This window comes from Glossina fuscipes, unplaced genomic scaffold (assembly GCF_014805625.2).
Source record: "Glossina fuscipes isolate IAEA_lab_2018 unplaced genomic scaffold, Yale_Gfus_2 43, whole genome shotgun sequence".
Taxonomy (NCBI): Eukaryota; Metazoa; Arthropoda; class Insecta; order Diptera; family Glossinidae; genus Glossina; species Glossina fuscipes.
Genome location: NW_023998427.1, coordinates 3,650,486 through 3,657,334, shown reverse-complemented (window position 1 = coordinate 3,657,334; position 6,849 = coordinate 3,650,486).

The window sequence follows — 6,849 nt, the reverse complement described above, 5'->3', positions numbered from 1 at the left end:
TTATTCAGATATTTCTTCTTTGCGTTCGATCCATGCATTCGATGCTCGATAAATAATTGATATAAAATCTCGAATTCGTCATCTATAGGCTGCAGTGCAATAATTAGGCGATGTCAAAGAAGGATTCATTTACTATATTCCGATCGCCGGGAAAAAATTTACCTTCTGCCCGATATGGTGCGATATAGCGCAATAAAAATTTTCTGATATGTCGATGTCTACCTATTAATATGTACGCATCAAGCAGCCAAAAGAGGAAAGTACTAAAGACGAAGATAAAACTTAATACTCGTTGAATTGTTCAAATAGCATCCGATAGTATAACTTAGGGAAAACTTTTCGCGCAATTGCACCATGAAATTTGCTTGGCATCGTAACTGCAGATTTGGATATGTAATATAATTAAGGAGGATTAATCTTTAATGTGCTCAAGCAATTTCCCCACAAGCTTTACACAATAACGTACAGTTCGTTTCTATTCGGTTGTGGCTTTATAACTTAGCTTATGTTATATGTGGTCGCTTGTGAAATGCATAACATCGTGTAACAATGGTAAGAAATGATTTGTGTTTTTTTCTCAAAATTTTTTCTGTTTGTGGAGATTGATTTACCGCTATCTCCCAGTTCAATAATGCACATACATTACCATCTATTCTCATTTACTTAGCAATTTTTTCCTCTTTCTTATTGATTTCTCTTTGCAAGCTTTTAATACAGAAGTTCCAATTCATAAGTCTAGTGATTGGAATAAACTCTCAACTACGTGTTAATGTATAGCGATGTAAACGTTAGCCCCACAAGTTCGCTGGCATGCTCTACTGGCCTCTTGCGAGATGCAAAGACATAGCATTACAGTAATTTTGCTTGTCCTTCGGCCACAGCTAATCTAATATGCGTGATATTATCTATGCAATCTTCTTACATACGTATAGTACTAAGACCAAAACTATGCCGGTTTTGCGTTTTTCTTTTCTATTGCGTTTTATATTTTAACAAGTAGGTATATGCTTTGCCAAAAATGAGATTCGCTACGAAGACATCAGTCAATTCCACTAGGCATACTAATGACTGTCTTTAAAAATATTCTTATCATCGTAACCCCTTCACACATTGTAAGCGTACATGATTGTACCTCTAGATCCGTCAAAAAAATGTATACACGAATGCTTTATCGGATTTTTTTTCAAAGCCTATTTAAATTCAGTATAACTTCTAAGGCGAAAGATCTCTTAAAGCAATTGTAATAACAAAGTAAACATTTTACATATTCTCAGAATCAAAATATTCTTCGTACGAGAAAAAGAACAAATTAATAAGTAAACAAAGATTTGTTGACAAATATATTGTTGTCGTAACTTGTGCTAATTCTTTCTTTTATATTTTAAGCAAACGCACAAGACATATAGGATGTGAGTAAACAAATGTTTCATTCAAAGGTATACATTTCATAAGCTTTCAATGCGTAAAATATTTTGCTAACAAAAAAGTTCACATGAACTACTAGGTACGTGAATATGAAACCGGAATTGCCCGTACATGGGCCTAATATCGTGTGTAGAGGCCGTGCATAAAGTTTGGTTTTAATCTTTTTTTTTTTAGTCCAAAATACTTTTGCTAGGAAAGAAAATGTCGAGCTTCGTGCCAAATAAATAGCTTTCGCCGACACACGCTACAAAAGGAACGGATGAAAAGTGGATCTATGTTGCGAATCGTGGGTGTAAGAATTCATCCGTTGAAAAAGACGTACCATCCTTATTAACTGCGAGAATGAATCGTTTTGGCAAAAAGAACAGATTTGTGTGCGATGAGAGAAAAATGGCGTCTGTTATTAGCTGTTAAAGATTGGCGAAACAACAATAACTAATCGATCTAAATCTTTCACATTTTTCCATCCATCGATAGGTAAAATCGGTTCGCGATATATTGAAAGCAATCAACTGGGAATTGCAAACCCATGCGGCTTACTCATCATATCCTTCCGACCACCACATGTTTTCCTCATGACGAAGAGCGTTCCCCGTCATACGAATATGTGTGAAATTTGCTCGATAACTGGTTCGCTTCAACGAGGGAACATTTTGTTTTGGCGTGACATCGACAAATGGTCAAGGCCACGTCAGAAATATATATATCTAAGGATTAGAATAGCATAATTTCTTACCTTTCTCATATAATATAACGCGTATTTTCTACACGAATCCGGGTTCCATGTACACATACCTAGTACTTGCGCATGCGTTGGCAAGGTTATTGTATAATATCCGCACTTTTAAAGTCAATTCGGTACAAATTGACTATCGTCTTAAATAGAAATGTGAAAGTGAACTTTTTAAAGCCATTCATTCAGAGTGCGTAACTACTCATATCTGCCCAATAACTTCCAACCGAATTCTTGTCCTTCGAAACTTTCAGTTACGTTTTCAATTTTTTTGTCTATATTCTGTTATTTCTTTGCTTGTTAGGTTTGTATACGAAATGTTATCAACGTGCATAGGATCTGCGTGCGTTTTTCTTTTTGTTAACAAAGCTGTCAAATAAAAGCATCCTCATGTGCGCCATCTATCTGGACGTCTATGTGTCATTGTATGCAGGAATCAAAAAATTTCACAATTCACAAAAACATTTGCTTACTCTGCTATCGTTACGAAAACAGTCGCACGTAATCTTTGTAGCGTTCGACGCAGCGTAATTTTAACAACAATTGAAAGCCTTCGAATACTCAGTCTCGGCTTAGTTCCATTACATGCGGCAACTTATTTCGATTTCATTTGTCTGCTATCTGCCTGACGTATTAATATTACACAATACATCGTGGACAAAAATTATTAAGGACGTTAGTATAATTATTGAATGTAAGTGGATATGAAGAGACAAAGTTTAAATTTAATTGAAAATGCGTTAAGAACTAGGGGAATGAAAACACGCTTTAAACTATGTACACATACATATGTATATATCTAGATATATTCGGAAAATCGAAATTATATATTCTATTCAATTTAAGATTTCATACACACATGCATTCATATTCATTGAAATTAAACAAGTAAGAAAATTAAATTCGAATACGATCGAATCTTCTATAGCCATCACCGTTTACCCCCAAAAAAGTCAAAAGAAGTAGAAGAACTAAGCTCCCATGCTCTGTAATAAAGAGTGGGCGCAGTTGATTACTTCTATTTTCAAAATAAAATATTTTGTGGGCGCGTCGTTTAAAAACTTTACGTCAATTCTAAATTCTTTTGCAAATTTTTCAGGCGATATCATCATTTTCGCTAACGAGAGAAGGTTTACCACAAATACGACAAAGTTACGTAAATACACAGATGACAAACGACCAGACGTACATGTTCAAGAGCTGTAATTGGCTAAGAATTTGTTTACTTCATGGGATTTTCGAAGCTTGTTTCTGCATGTTATAAAGGTATCGAAGAATTAAATTTTGACACACTATAATATTCGGTATTTTCCTACAATTATTTGCTATAGTTTGTGAGTAATGAGCAGCAAACCAATTTTGCATTCCCTTTGACAGACAGAGATGTTCTCAGTTTATGTGGGGCTATGGGTATGTCCTGCGACCGATTTGGCCTGTTTTCAATACAAACCTATACGCAGAACTTCCAATGTTTCTGCCACGTTTGAAGACGATACTTTCATTTTTGCAGTCAGGAGAATGTCTACAACAGACATTACACAGACGGACAGACGAACATGCTTCAATCGATTTACAATTTGATGCTGATCACGAATATATATACTTCGTGGGGTCTCTGACGCTTCCTTCTGGGCGTTGCAGACGTTTTGTCAAACTGAATATACCCCTCATCCTTCGGTGATTGATATAATAATGCCATCTTTTCATTATGTGGCTCAATATTTACTATCCTACTTTAAGTAAGTTCCTAAAGAAGACTAAGCATTTGCAATTGTTCGACATTACCTAAAACCTGGGTTCGGCTTAAATTAAAGCGATCGTTGTCAGAAGGATTTGTCCGGAAGGCATATCTATTCGTTCATTGCCGCCCATGGCACTAGATAGACCTAAGAACCAATTTCAATAACTTGATTTCTACGAATGAAGAAAAAATCCACGAAAATGAAGAGGAGAACAGTTAATCTCGAACGCTTGTACTTCTTACAGGAGTAAATATTTATTAAAGTAAGAAAACAAGAATGCTTCAGTTAGATCGTTTTTTTCCGTCCACCACTAGTTGATAAATATGTGATTGCAAGACTGACCTATACAGTTTGGATGGAAATAATATTTGTTTGCATGTTTTGTGTATTTCCCAATTATACTTTTCTATACCATTAGAATTAGTACATCGCTATGGCACTCACACGACGACGAGCCAACTATTAACAAGCGGAACGTTTTGGGCTATGTTGTTTGTATTTTGGCAACACTGGAAGTAAATGCTGTGCCTCATAATTCGGCAACACGTCCAGATGAGTTTTATTTTTTTTTTTTGAATTTTGTTTTATAGCTGTTAATAGTTATATAGCTGCATATACTTCTTCCTTAGAATTAAAGATACATGCATGCATTTAGAAGCTTTATTTTAATCGTAGCGTTTTCAAACCCGTTTAATGGGAGGTTTAAATGAATTTGAGGGATAGTGGATGCTGTTGGCTTTGGTGCGTAATAATGATGACAATATCTTCTGCAAAGGTGTACCTATTGCTGATACGAAAAGTCGGCGAATCGGCAGTGGATAACTATCTAGAAAACGGGATCTAATGTGCTGAATTAGGGAAGTGAACTGAAATCTTTCTTGCGATAGTTTATCGAAAGCTTGCGAGATGTCGATTACAAGAGAGAAAGAATGAACTATCAGCTGTTCGTTTATGCGACTGATAGTTCTACCATAGGTCTGATGCTTAAGGCAAGTCTTGGAGCTCTTTTTCGCTAAAATTTGATATGTATGTTATTATTTAAGTGAGCTGTAATCAACTAAATATTTGCAACTTTTAATTGATAATATTTCACACCATGATAGAGCTTCTGACATTCCTGGACAAAAAATTTAATCAAGCGGCTTTCATAGCCTTCCGATGAAGCTAGCCTCAGACTGTTGAGAACGTTCTTCAAAAAACAAGATAAACAACAGTTGAACATGGCGGGAGTGAAACTATCCGGTAGATGTATGAAAACTTTCCAATTACCCTCTCCTAACCTTTGCCGAACCCTTTAAGTTATTTGCGATAAGGCATTGTCAAAAACGGATCCATTTGATTTCGTTGTAGCGAATTGAAATTCGATTGTTCTTATGTCAAACCGGTGTCTCGGAATACACTGAAACCACACATAGTTCGTCCATTAATGATCATATAGTTTTTGTTAGTTGATCATCGCCACATAAGGAGCAGGTTATATATATTCATAGACGTAACTTGCCCTACTAACATCATTACTATCAGCACATTTCCATGCACAACTACTAATTCTATTATTCAATTCTGTCATGCAATATATACAAATTTATTACTCCGAAATGCGTGGGCATTTTCACTGGCTTACATAAGTGCACAATTATATGCATTGTGCGAACCTAAGCAGCATAGCAGTGAAAACGTATAGAAGGTCAACGCAAGCATTGATTGTTCTTTAACTACAATCAAGCAGTCAACGAGATAGGTACAAAAGAAACTGTGCTTGTTCGTCACTAGTGCAAAAACTAGAATAGAATAGAGCTTCCGTAAAAATTCAATCCTACATTTTTGCCACCTTTCAAATAAATTTGCGCCTATTTCACCAATAACACGAATAAGATCATTGAGAGTTCGTGAGTTATTGAAGTAAGTCAATGCTCAAAGATAACCGCAAAAGTCGAATAGAGTTATATCCCATGATCTTTGGGGCAAGCTCACGTAGGCATTTTTGAAGATTACACGATCGTTGAACTTTCCTCCCAATAAACTGATGTTGTCACGAAACGTATGGCATATTGATACATTTTGCTGAAGCCACATACCTTCCAAGCCGAAATTATCTAATCTCTGCCACAAAAAGTCAGTCAATCAGTTTTCCATTGATGGTAATTAAAATGGCATTTTCATGTTCACTTTCAGCCCATTACCCACACCCACACGTTATTTTTGTACACGTTTACTTTCGGAAGCGTACAATGAATGACCCCATGTATAAATAAATTACTATACATTATATGTCTTCCTCGTCTTCTGTTTATGCTATCCATGCTATCCATGCTAAAACTAATGAAAATATTTTTATGCCTGTGTCCTAATTCAACGTGCTTTTGCTGTAACAGTTCTCTAAATATTTGCTAACAAGAGTTTTGAACTCTACATATATTTGCTTTAAATAATGAGCGTCGTGGATCCAAACCGGAGATCATATACAATTGTACTGTCTCTTAAATTTCTTGTACAGCAACTGGACTTGCCTACTTGAGAGCTCATGTAGTACATATGCAGTTCTTTGGTGAGTTATCTGTATGAGGATTTCTGAAGATATATCCTCTCGTCTCGAAGGCCCCTGTTAGTGTTTAAGAAAAGGAGCAGCGAAAAACAATATCTTCAGTAAAATAATTTACATCACCTTTTCTTCATAAACATTCAAATTTATTATAAAAAATCCTTTCAAATATGCGAGCATACAACCCGAATACACCTATCAATAATGTAAGACGTAAACGAAATATCGATCCGAAATTTGTTCAAACAAGAGAGTCAAGTTGAGATGCAAAGGGCAGTTAGCCTCCGTCAGCTCATTTACATGATTATAATTAAAGAAAATCTGTTAGGATGAAGGGTATACAATAAGTGAGATGAGTGGTACGCCCACTTCTCCTCGAGGCATTTCACACATGCACATCACAAAAT